This window comes from Herpailurus yagouaroundi, unplaced genomic scaffold (assembly GCF_014898765.1).
Source record: "Herpailurus yagouaroundi ecotype Mexico unplaced genomic scaffold, PumYag 246, whole genome shotgun sequence".
Taxonomy (NCBI): domain Eukaryota; kingdom Metazoa; phylum Chordata; class Mammalia; order Carnivora; family Felidae; genus Herpailurus; species Herpailurus yagouaroundi.
In genome coordinates, this window is record NW_024412463.1 from 1,411,627 (window position 1) to 1,423,633 (window position 12,007).

At 57.3% G+C, this 12,007-nt stretch overlaps 2 long non-coding RNA genes across 3 annotated transcripts in view; one reads left to right on the forward strand and one right to left on the reverse strand.

Annotated features, from left to right (window-relative positions):
• Positions 1-12,007, forward strand: part of LOC121019991 (uncharacterized) — a 231,513-nt gene that overhangs the window by 100,590 nt on the left and 118,916 nt on the right. The gene's annotated exons all lie outside the window — the stretch shown is intronic.
• On the reverse strand, positions 601-10,660 carry LOC121019993 (uncharacterized). Its single transcript, XR_005785868.1, has 2 exons — positions 10,284-10,660; positions 601-965 (listed from the first exon to the last, which is right to left on the reverse strand). It is a non-coding gene; the product is annotated as an uncharacterized LOC121019993 (long non-coding RNA).

Below are 12,007 nucleotides of genomic sequence, written 5' to 3' on the forward strand. Positions count from 1 at the left end.
CAGGAAGCTGGCTGGGGCCTCCCTTGCCCATCCTGTCTGCAGCGGGTGGACACGGGGTCCTGGCGTCACCCACCACCGCCCGGGGCCTCCCCCTTCCTGTCTTGTGCAAGACGAGGCGTCCCCTGCGTGGAATGGGCAGGCGGCTTTGGCGGATGGGTGGACGGGTGAGTAGGGGCCTGTCAGGTGGGGTCACTGCCCGCAGTTACCGCGAGCAGGCCTGGCCTAGGCCCCGGCCCCTTCCTCCTCCTCCTCCTCTTCCTCCTCCTCCCCCTCGGCTTCTCCAAACTTCAGGCAGCCTCAAGCAAGAGGCTGGGGGACCCAGGAGGCTGGGGGACCCAGGGGCTGCTCAGCCAACATCTTGTCCCAACGGAGCGGGCCTGGGCTCGGGCCATTATGGACAGGGCCCTAAACAGCAGTGACGGCTGTCATGATAATTCTCCCATCTGCTGCATGGCCCCTATGTGCCAGGCATGATCTCATTTAAACACACATATTTACCTAAGCACCTGCTATTTGCCATGTGCTCTTCTAAGGCCTTTAGATCTAGTGTCCCATTGAATCCCACAAAAATCTCACGATGTCGTGCTTTTTTGTTTTTTGTTTTTTTAATGATCCCTTTCTTCAGGTGAGGAAACTGAGGCCCTGGGAAGCTGAGGGACCAGCACATAGTCACACAGCTCAGCCGCTTCCTGCCTGGTCTGTGACCCAGGGCCCGCACTGTTCTGGAAGCCGGGTGGCCCGGAAGGGAAGTTCGTTCAGCCACCCTCCCGCTGAGCCGCTCCTGGCGTGTGGTCCTCAGTTTTCCCATCTGTACCAGCTCTGCTGTCTCAGGCTTCTGGTTTGGGGTCAGAAGGTCTGGGCCAGTGCAGGGCAGGCGGCGTGGGGGGAAGCGACAGGGACGGAAGCCACCTCTGGGATGGCCGGGGTGCCAGGTGCTCTCAGGGCCCACCCGGAAGGTACTCTGGCTGCAGGATGTGGGGCAGAAGTGAGAGACCCTTGTCAGCAGAGGTGGGGAAGGGCACGGGAATACCTTGACTTCCTCGCCTCGTGGGGGGCAGTGCTGGGCCATATTCTCCTTCTTCCCCCAGAGGTTCCTGGGTGCTGAGCCCACAGAGGTGGCCTGTTCACCTCCCTCCCTTGTCTCACTTCCTCACTCCCTCCTGGTGTTTCTGGGATCACCTCCCAAATAAATCGCTTGCTCTCAAAGCCTTGCCTATGCCCACCTGAGCCAGCCGCCGTACCGTGTGGAGGTTGAGAGCCTTGGTGTCAGACAGACCTGAGTTTGAATCCTGGTGCTGCCACTGACCTTGCCTGTGACCTTGGGAACCTGCTCCCTCTCTCGGAACCTCAGTTCCTCCATCTATGAAACGGGAACTTAGACTCAGAGAACCAAGTGATGATGAGATTGACGGGGAGTTTGGCATCACAGTGACCGGGTCCCACGAGGGACGCTGGGTGCTATCTCTGAAGGCTTCTGCCAGGTCGGCGGGGGGTTGTGGGGGGAGCAAGAGTCAGGTGGTGGGCTAGGCAGGGGAAGAGGCGAAAAGGGAACGGGCCGGACAAAGGTGTGGAGGAAGAACCGGCCATGGATCTTCCTCGGCCCTGTTTGGCCGGCAGGGGAGGCAGGTGGGTGAGAAGCACATACAGCCTTGTGCCGTCCACCCCCACCCCCGGCCCCAACCTCTAGGATTCCAGGGAGCCTGGAGGCATGGTCAGGGCAGGGCAAAGAATAGTGAGTTTGTTCACCGTGGGGTGAGGTTGGGCCGGTCAAGGGAGCTGTGTCTGCAGGGCTCACCTGGGGTCACATTTCTGGGGTCACAGATTCCGGCGCCGTCTGGCCATGGGACCCCTTCACCAATGCTCTGCTTGAGGCAGGTGCGTGGGGGACTCGGTGCCCCACTTTTACCCTGAGTGGGGCCTCATGCCCAGAAGGGGCCCCCGGCCCCCCCCCCCCCCCCCGCCCCAAACAAGCCTGGGGTTTTCCCCATTGCAGTGATGGGAGCTTTAACCTCTTGGCTGTCCGGGCTCCAAACCCGGGGTTTCCCTCCGCTTCCCCGTGACCAGTCCGTCCGTGAGCTCATTCAGGCGTCCGGGGGTTCACGTCCACTGCCCTGCCCTGGTCCAGCACTGACTTCTCCCACTGCGACCTCTGCAGCCACAGCCATTCTTCATCTCCCTGCCTCCAGTCCTGCCTTCCTAAGCCAGAGGGATTCCCTCAGAACCCAGAACCGAAGACAGATCCTGTCCCTCCTCTGCTCAGAACCCTCCCTGGTTCCCACTGCAGTCAGATGGGAAGCCAGAGTCCTTATGGCAGCCTTTGGCTCCCTCCCTCCCACCCACCCATTCTCTCCCCTATTCTGCTCAGCTGCAGCCACACTGGCCTCCTGCTCGCGGCCCAAACACGCCAGTTATGCTGCTGTCTCAGGGCCTTTGCACTTGCTCTCCCCACCGGACTGGAGAATACTCTCTGCTCAGCTCTCGCCTTGAGGTGAGTCAGGCCTCAGCTCCAAAGTCACCCCTCAGAGAGGCCCTCCCTGGCTATTTTTGTCAGCCTTCCCGCATTTTTATCAGCCCATGCGATTTCATTTTCTTTCCAGGACTTATAGTTTTCTGTAGAAAATTATTCATCTGACATTTTTTTAACTTTATTTTTATTTGGGGGGGGGAGGGGCAGAGAGGGAGGGAGGGGATCCCAACAAGCTTCACGCTGTCTGCTGGAGCCCATCGCGGGGCTTGAACTCGTGAACCATGCGATCATGACCTGAGCCAAGATCAAGAGTCAGACACTTAATGGACTGAGGCACCCAGGTGCCCCTGTTTATCTGACTTCTTGACTGTTTCTTCCACTGGAATGTCAGCATCACTCAGGTGGGAAGCTTTGTCCGTGTTCACTGCTGTAGTCCCAGCTCCCAAACACTCGTGAATGAAAGAGTGACTGGTGAGCGAATGAATGAACGAATGCTTTGACGGATGAGGGGGCTGAGGCTCAGAGGAAGCCCCAGGGGACTCACGTTCCAGGACTTTCTCCTGACTCACCCTGGTCTCTGGAGCCGTGCATTGCCCGTGCAGACACGAAGGTGTGCCAGGTTTGGGGTCCTGGGTAGCAATTTGACTTCTGCGTGTCTTCACTTGTGCTGTGGGACTGTCAGCTTCTTCATCTGCAAGATGGGTCACATGGGGGTCCCGGCGGCACGGGGTTGGGAGGGGCCGGTGTGTGGTGAGGGTTCAGCACGAAATAGGTGCTCAGTAAATGGGAGTGGCCGTGGGGGAGGCTCTGGCTTGTGGTCCCCTCCCCCTCTGCTCCAGGGCCTGTAATTACCGCTTACCCTGGCCAGTGGGCCCGAGAGATTCCATGTGTGGGCAGGGCTGTGGCCGGGGTGCTCGCCCAGCCGCTGGCGGGTCCCATGGGCACTCTCTGACCCTGGGCCTCATGGCTGACATTCCAGGCACGTTTCCCAGCCCTGGGGCTGCCACAGGCCACACAGGGTGGGGGTGGGGGTCGTAGGCTTCAGGCTGGACAAACCAGTCAGCCTCCCGGGCTGGGCTGCCTGACCACCAACTTCCTGCTGGGCCTCTGGAGGCCCAGAGGGGCCTCCAAGTCTTTCCTTCTGCCTCCACTGCCACCATCGCTGCTCATCCACACGGGCACAGAAGCTTCCATCCAGACCCCAGAAACTCCCTCTTCACATCCAGCCAGAGGGATCCTTTAAAGCTGTGGCTCAGCCCATGTTATTCCCCTGCTGAGTTGTAGTCCAATTGTTTCGAGAATCGGCCTTCAAGCTCTTCCCTCAGCACACAAGGCCGCACATCGTCTGACCTCCTCTGTGTCTCTGAAACAGCAGAAGCTTGGGGCACCTGGGTGGCTCGGTCGGTTAAGTGGCTGACTTCAGCGCGGGTCATGATCTCACGGTTTGTGGGTTCGATGCCCACGTAGGGCTCTATGCTGACAGCTCAGAACCTGGAGCCTGCTTCGGATTCAGTGTCTCCCCCTCTCTTTGTCCCCCTCTTATTTGTGCTCTTTGTCTCTCTCAAAAATAAATATTTAAAAAGAAGCCGGCACAAACTCATGCCGCCTCAGGGCCTTTGCACTGGCTGTTCCTTCTGTCTGGAATACTCTTCAATACTCTTCACTCCATGGAGCCTCCTCCCTCCCTTTCTTCAGGTTTCTGCTCACGTGTCATCTGCATGTGACGCCTCTTCTGAACCCCCGCTTCCATGCCCCGCCCACTATTCTCCATTCCCTTTTCTGCTTTATGTCCCCCTGGGGTGCTCATCACCATCTGACACACTGTAGATTTTACTTATCCACAAGGACACAAGATTTTTGTCTGCTTTCTTTTCTGTTGTGTCTCCAGTGCCCAGCACGGGGCCCAGAACATAATAGGTGCTCAACAAACATTTGTTGAATGACTGAACAAACGACTCTATGAGTTCTTGACAAATAAGGACCCTGAGCTTCCTGGGGGTAGGTGACCAGCCCAAGGCCACACAGCTAGTCTGAGACTGGGCCAGGAGAGGAGATGAGCCCAGGTTCATGAGATCCTGGAGCTGGCATCTTGGAACCCGTTTCGGGAGAATACAGATGGGACGGAGGCCCTAGCAGTGGATGCTGGTGATTCTGTGGCCCTGCCAGTCCCAGGCCGCGCAGCACTCGGGCTGATCCAGGAGTCCCGGCCTGCCTGCCCAGGCATTCCAGGCTCTGACCCAGGTTCCGAGCTTTCTATTTTGAGCCTTCTAGTCCCGAGGACTGTGTGTTCCCAGCAGGCGGCGTGGGCCAGAGGCTGAGCCTGGGTGTGGCTGTCACCCCAATCGGGGCCTGGTGGGAGGGGAGGGAGAGTGCTGGAGCTGGGGCCCTGCCAGGGAGCCCAAGGACCCAGATCCCCCAGTCCTTAACCTCTGTGCCCCTGGCACAAGCCTTGTTCTCTGCCTCACTGTCCCGCATCCAAGGCCTGGTATCTTGCAGGACTGATATGGACTCACTCCACCCTGGATTATACACCCCGGTTTGTCCCCAGGACTTTGGGACCCACTCGAATTCTGGCTCTGCCCCTTTCCAGAAGTGACCTTGGGCAAGTCACTTCACCTGTCTGAGCCTATCTCCTCACTCCGTGAAATACAACTGGTGAAAGTACCCAGCACTCAGGGAGTACGCGACAATGAGCCCCCTTCCGGGGGGGCGTTTCTTCCCCTTGTGCCCTCAGTTTGTCCCCCCACTGCCCTTCTCGCCACCGGGTGCATTTGCATTAATCGTTGGTGGTTTGTCTGTCTCCCCCTCTAGAATGGCGAGGGACTTTTGTCTGCCTTTTTCACTGCTGTGTCCCCTGGGCCCATCATAGCACCTGGCACACAGTAGGTGCTCAGTAAATATTTGGCAAGAGCACCGAGAGATGAATAATGAGACCTTGGGCCACACAGGCCCTGACCTCAGAAGATGCGTCCCCACTCCCTTCCGTAGCCTGGTGGGGGGGCGCCTAGGGTTCTTAGGGGTGCTTGTTGGTAGTGGGCACCAGACCCCCTGCTCTGCTCATCTGCAGATGCCAGCGACGCTGTCCGGGTAGCATCCTCCTTGTTTCACAGATGGGGAGGATGAGGCGAGAGGGAGTCACCTGTCTAATGTCATACGGTGGTCGGCACCTGAGCCAGGATTCTAGCACAGGACTTGGGGTGGGGGTGGGGGGGACGGATGGCTCATTCTTTCCCTGGAGGGAGTTGGTGATGATGGAGAGCAGGGCAGGGCCGGTGAGGAGGCCCTGGAGGAGGGAGGGATGGGAGATGAGGCAGCCCCTTCCAAGTTCTATCTCTCTTTATGTCTCCCTGGATCCCTCTGTCCCTGTCTTTGCTCTGTCTCTCCTTGACTTTGTATCTCTCTCTCCCTCTTATGTATTTGACCCACTGCCCAGGAGGGGGTACAGGCAGCAGACCCCTGGCTTGGGGGTTGGAGCTGGGGCTGAGCTGGGGGAGGATTGACATTTGGGATTGAGCAGAGGGTCTGGAGCCAGACCCTGCACAAGGCCCAGAAGGGGCCCTAGGGACCCGGTCTGCCTGCCTCCACACTTCAGGGGTAACATGGAATCCCAGGCACTTGAGAGCCCCAGACCCAGAAAACCTGGGTTCAAATCCCCAATTTGTCATATTCCAGCTCCATGGCCTGTGGCACTTAACCTCCAGTTTCTGTAAAATGGGACCATCAATAGCCCTGTCTCATAGGCTTTTATAAGGAGGAATGAGGTGAGGGCCATGCTTGGCTCCCTGAATCTCTAAGTAATAAGGAAAGCATTTGATAAGTAGCTACTTGTAATGATTTCTTTGTAACAGCTGGAGAAAGTAAGACTGAGAACCATTTTATTCCATGCATCAAACATTATTGGACATGTGCTAGGTGCTCTGTTTTGCATTCATTAACCTAGGGATTGGTAAGCTGTGCCGTCAGACCCAATCTGGCCCCATAGCCTGCTTTTGTAAATAAAGTTTTATTGGCACTCAGCATGCCCGTTCATTTATTTATCTATAATTGTCTTCATCCTACAACTGCCATGTTGGGTAGTTGTGAAAGAGACCGTAAGACTCCCCCGAGGTGTGGGGCGCCCGGGTGCCTCAGTCGGTTAAGCATCCGACTTCGGCTCAGGTCAAGATCTCACGGTTTGTGGGTTCGAGCCCCGCATCGGGCTCTGGGCTGACAGCTCGGAGCCTGGAGCCCACTTTGGATTCTGTGTCTCCCTCTCTCTCTGCCTCTCCCCTGCTCATGCTCTGTCTCCCTCTGTTTCACAAATAAATAAACATTAAAAAAAAAAAAAGCCTCCCCCAAGGTGAAGATATTTATTTCCCATCTGGCTTTTTACAGAAAAAGGTTGCTAATGCCCCAAGTAATCCATCACAGCCACGGAGGGGCTCATTTGATGGATTTTACGGACGAGAAACTAAAGTCTTCGCTCAGTGAGTCTTGCAGGGTTAGGCCTCAGTAAACAGACTCCGGTCTCGTTCCTCCTCCCCTGCCCCTGAGGGTCCCTCCCAACTCTTGTTCTCATCCTGCATGGCTGCCAAATGGGCAAGAGGATCCCTACAGTGGAAGGAATCCGGTTTGAGGATCAGGTTGATCTCAGCTTGAATCTCGCCTCGGCCCCTCTCTTGCTGGTGACCTTGGGTGAGAGGTCTGACACACAGTAGGTGCTTAATCAGTGCACACCCAGGCTGTGAGCCTTAGCTTTCTCTCAGGCTCCATCCAGGTTATGGTACATTTCGGGGAGTACATTTGACAAATCACAGCCATTGGCTGGCTGGGTGTTATGGCTGTGGTGAATGAGAGTGCGAGGCATCGGTGGGAGAGCACTTTGGGTGACCAAAGGGCTTTCCAGAGCTCCATAGGCGTGGTGGGGGGATCTCACGGTCCCCGGCCTACCCCAGAGTCTTAGTCTCTGTCCCTTGGCTTGAGGCCTCAGCCTTGTCCTTAACTACAGTCCCCCCTCCTCCTCTGCTTGTCTCCCAAGGTCCCTTCCAGCCTCTCTCCTGCTGATCCTGGGGAGCTCTAGTTTGCATTCGGCCCTTTTCCAGGGTCCCAGAACCCCGAACAGGCAATCCTTCCTGCTGCCTGGAGGAGGCGATGTTGGTGACTCGGGAACCTCTGGCTTCATCCAGCCCCAGCCCCAGCATCAGGGGCTGGAAGAATGGAGGGGGTTCTCCCCTCCCAGCCTCGCCCACCGCCTGCTCTACTTCTTTGAGGGTGGCCTTCCCAAATTCATTAATTCGGTGGTTTATTTCCCTTCACTCTCAGCTCTGTACCCGGGGCTCTGGTGGTACCTACTCCTTCAGGATGTTGTGAGGAAGAGGTGAGTCAGTGAGAGGCGGCGCTTGGCTTGGCCCTGAGCATGGCAAGTACTCAAGACACATGCTCCTGGGTTCGTTTGAGGGCCCCCTGGTCGCTCCCTGAGGCCTCCCCAAGACATGCCTGGGGCTGGGGTGAGGGGCAGTGGGGGACACAGGTGCCCAAGACACAGTCCTTGCCCTCATCTAAATGCTGGAGACTTTCACATGCATCTCTCCAACTTGGACACCTCTCCTGCCTCCAGACTCGAGTCTCACCTCCCCCCACCCCCCGCCCCATTGCTGCTGGGGTGACTGACAGCCAAACATTCAGCCTAGCCGTTATCCAACCCGTGATCCTGCCCCCAGACTATCCCTGTCTCAGTTCCTGGCACCTCCTCCAGGGTGCCCCCAAAGCTGGGAGTCCCCTTCGACCCTTTGTTCTCACTCGCCCCCACATCTGATTTCTCACCATATCCTATTGGCCCCCCACCTCCACTGCCCCACGCTGGCCCGTGCCACCAGCCTCACCCACCCGGGGGACTCGCACCTACAGTCTGTTCTCTGCACACAGCCAGAGGGATCCCCTTAGACCTAAGTTAGATCCTGTCCCTCCTGTGCTCCGGGGTCTCCCAGGGCTCCCACCCTGCTCAGAGTAAAAGCCAGAGTCGTCCTCATGGCCCTCAAGGCCCTGTGTAACATCCACCCCCAGGAAACCCTATGCCTCTCTGATGACTTCACATCCTCTCACTTTCTGCCTTGCCACTCCTTCCCAACCCAGCGGGCTCCTTGCTGTTCCTCTAATAAGCCTCAGACCTTTCTACCTGAGGGCCTTTGCACGTGCCAGTCCCTGTGCTTGGAAACCTCGCCCACTGTGTATTCACATGACTCACTCCTTCACCCCCTTCAGGTCTTAGTTTGGACGCCACCCCTCAGAGCAGCCTTCTCTGAGCCCCCCTCCCTTGCCAGCATAAGCATTATCCACCTCCTCGGGGCGCCTGGGTGGCTCAGTCGGTTGAGCATCCAACTTCGGCTCAGGTCATGATCTCATGGGTGAGTTTGAGTCTCGCATAGGGCTCACTGCTGTCAGCACAGAGCCTGCTTCAGATCCTCTGTCCCCCGCCCCGCCCCCCCCCTTAAAAGTGAATAAACATTTAAAAAAACAGATATTCCACCTCCTTTATACTGCCCTGTCTGTACCCTGATCCGGCTTTATCTGTCCTTTATGAGTGGAGGAGATTGCACAGGGGAAAGGCACTCCCACGAAGGGGACAGCGTGCACACAGGCATGGGTGGTGGCTGAGGGGCGATTGGTGAAGACAGTAGGGCAGGCTGAGCTCCAGGATAAAGCAGCGTCCAGGCAGGAGGAAGAGGGCTGGGCCAACAGTCAGCAGGCCAGGGTTTCTCTGGCTCTGTTACTCCCTGGCTGTGTGACTTCAAGAAGCCATGCCTCTCTCTGGACCCAAGAATCCTCAGCTCCCATTGGAGACCACCTAAGTGAATGTGTTATTTGACAGGCGGGGAAACTGAGGCCGCAGAACTTCTTCTGTGACCTGGTAAAAGGTCACCCCAGGGATTGGGACAAGCCAAGGATTGCTAGCAGTCACTCACAATTTAGCTTGAATGAGTTCTCTGGGTTCTTGGCTATCCAGTGACCTCTAGACCTCAGGGGGCCTAGGAGGTGGGAGGGGGTGGGGGCGCAGGGCTGAGACTCCCCGGGCTGGGCAGAGAAAGCAGGAGTGCCACGATGGTGACGATAGGATCTGAGGGGGCTGGGACACAGTCACACATCTGTGGCTGTGACACAGGCAAGTGACACATGCTGTCTGGGAGTCGCCCCTGGGCCATGCAGCTTGTCACATACACTTCCCCTCCACGCACAGTCTGACTTGTGCTCTGTTCCCTGGGCTGCCGTTTCCTGACTGTGTGACTCTGGGCAAGTCACTTCCCCCCTCTGAGCCTCAATTTCCTCTTCTGTAACGGGAGGTAACGGCAGTACCAGCCCTGCTGGCCGTTGGGACTGACCCGCTTGCTGTTCCTCAGACGTGCCAGGCACGCTCGCACCCCAGGGCCTTTGCAGTTGCTGCTCTGTCTGTTACACCTTTCCCGAAGATGGCTTGCTCTCACTCCTTCTTCAAGTCTCTGCTCCAACGTCACAGTGCAGTGAGTCTTTCTCTGGCCCCTGCACGCCCTTCCCCTCTGTAGTTCTTACTACCTGATGCGTCGTGATCTTGCTTATTTGTCTACCCCTCAGAGACGGCAGCTCATGATCATTGCTATGTCCCCACCCCCCAGCATGGCACCTGACACAAGAAGCTGCTCAAGAAAGACTTGCAGAATGGCTGAATGAATCAATGAATGAATGAACAAATGGAAAGCACTCAGCACCATGCCCTGCCCATACCAAGCACTCAGTACCCCACATGGTGAATGGTGTTATTCTTGGCAGTGGTTTCCCTCCCAGCTCCCCTGAATCCTGCTCTCACCAGCCCTGCGCTCCTGCTTCGTCTGTCCGGCCCAGCTCCCCGCTGCCGGCACAGTCTCGTCCCTGGGTCAGAGCGACCTCTGGGGAGTCGCAGGGCTGTGGGGCGGGCTCCCTCAGGCTCTGCCTCTGGCCTCCTCTTACATCCCCGGGGGGGGGGGGCAGAGGCTTCTGGGAAATGGGCAGAGCGAGGCTTTGAAGCTCCCCTGGGTCAGACCCACCGAGCTCCCGGGCCTTCCTTCAGCGTTGCCTGACGTGACCCTGTTGTTAGCAAATGAGACAGTGAGACTAGAGAGGGGCGGCTGTGTGGGTGTCTGGCCTTCAGGGGCTCCTGAGGCGGTCAGAGCGGCTCCGCGAGGCCGGCTTCTCTGTCGCTCCCAGAGCAGGTTCTCGATTCTCATGCTGGCTCCGGGACCAGGTTTGAATCGCATCCTCCCACTTCCTGGCCGTGTGATCTGAGGCTTGTCCCTCGGTCCCTCTGAGTGACAGTTTCCTTGTCTGGGGAACGGCACGCTAATGATTCCCAGCTCACGGGGGTGTCGGGGGTGTTTGGGAGGACAGGACCAGCCATCTGGCCGGCATCTAGGGTCTTTGGCCCCTCCCCTGGGCCTCAGGTGTCCTGGCTCTCGAGCCCCGGGGGCCGTGGCCGCTCTGGGGGCCGTGGCCGCTCTGGGGCCTGGCCCTGTGCCTCACTGTTGGGGTAGCGACAGTCCCAGAGGCGGCTGCTGCTGCTTTATTTTTTTCCCTTCCCTGACTTCTCCCCTCCTCATCCTGGCCTCCTTTCTCCAGAACCAGCTTGTTTTTGTTTTCTGTTTTTACGGCTCCATAAATGAGTCACGAGCCTGATTTGATTTAATTTCGTTGTAATTGTTATCTTTTCAAGCTTGTTTTTTTCCACTCAGTTACTCACGAGACCACAAAACCTAAACAGGACGGGGCCTTCCCCAGCTCACTACCCAGCACCACCACCCCCCCGCCCCGGCATGGCCTCCTAGTCCTCTGGGGCTCGGTGGGGGGTGGGGGGTGGGGGGTGGGGGGGGTGGGGGGCAGGGTCAGCAGCTCCTGGAGAACGGAGGTGGGGCCCGTGGGCCTTCTGGGGGTAGGTGCTTAGTGTGCTAAGCAGAACTGGGTGTCCCGAGTCCCAGGTGGTAGCCCTCTTCTGTGTGCTGTGGGACCCTGGAAGGGTTGTTTAAGCTCTCTGGGCCCAGTTCCCCAGCATCCTCTTTGGCTGGCTTTAGAACAGGGAGTCGGGGGCGCCTGGGTGGCTCGGCCGGTTAAGTGTCCCACTTCAACTCAGGTCATGATCTCGCGGTTCATGAGTTCAAGCCCCGCGTCAGGCTGTATGAGGACAGCTCAGAACCTGGAGCCTGCTTTGGATTCTGGGTCTTCCCCTCTCTCTGCCCCTCCCCTGCTCGCACTCTGTCTCTCTCTCTCTCTCTCTCTCAAAAATAAATAAACATTAAAAATAAATAAATAAATAAATAAAAAAGAACAGGGAGTCAAAAACTCAGACATCTCGGGGTCAGGAGGTGATATGGTGAGTGAGGTGGGCTGGGTGGTGACTGCCGTAAACTGGAGAGAATAGGCCCTTCTCAGGGGACAGCTGCCTCTTAGTCGGCACGCAGCCCAGATCTTTCCATTTATTAAGAGAAGCCAGAAATCTGAGGTCGCATGTGAAAAGTCCTGATTTTTAAATGCTGGCCAACGAATCAAATTAAAAACAACAAA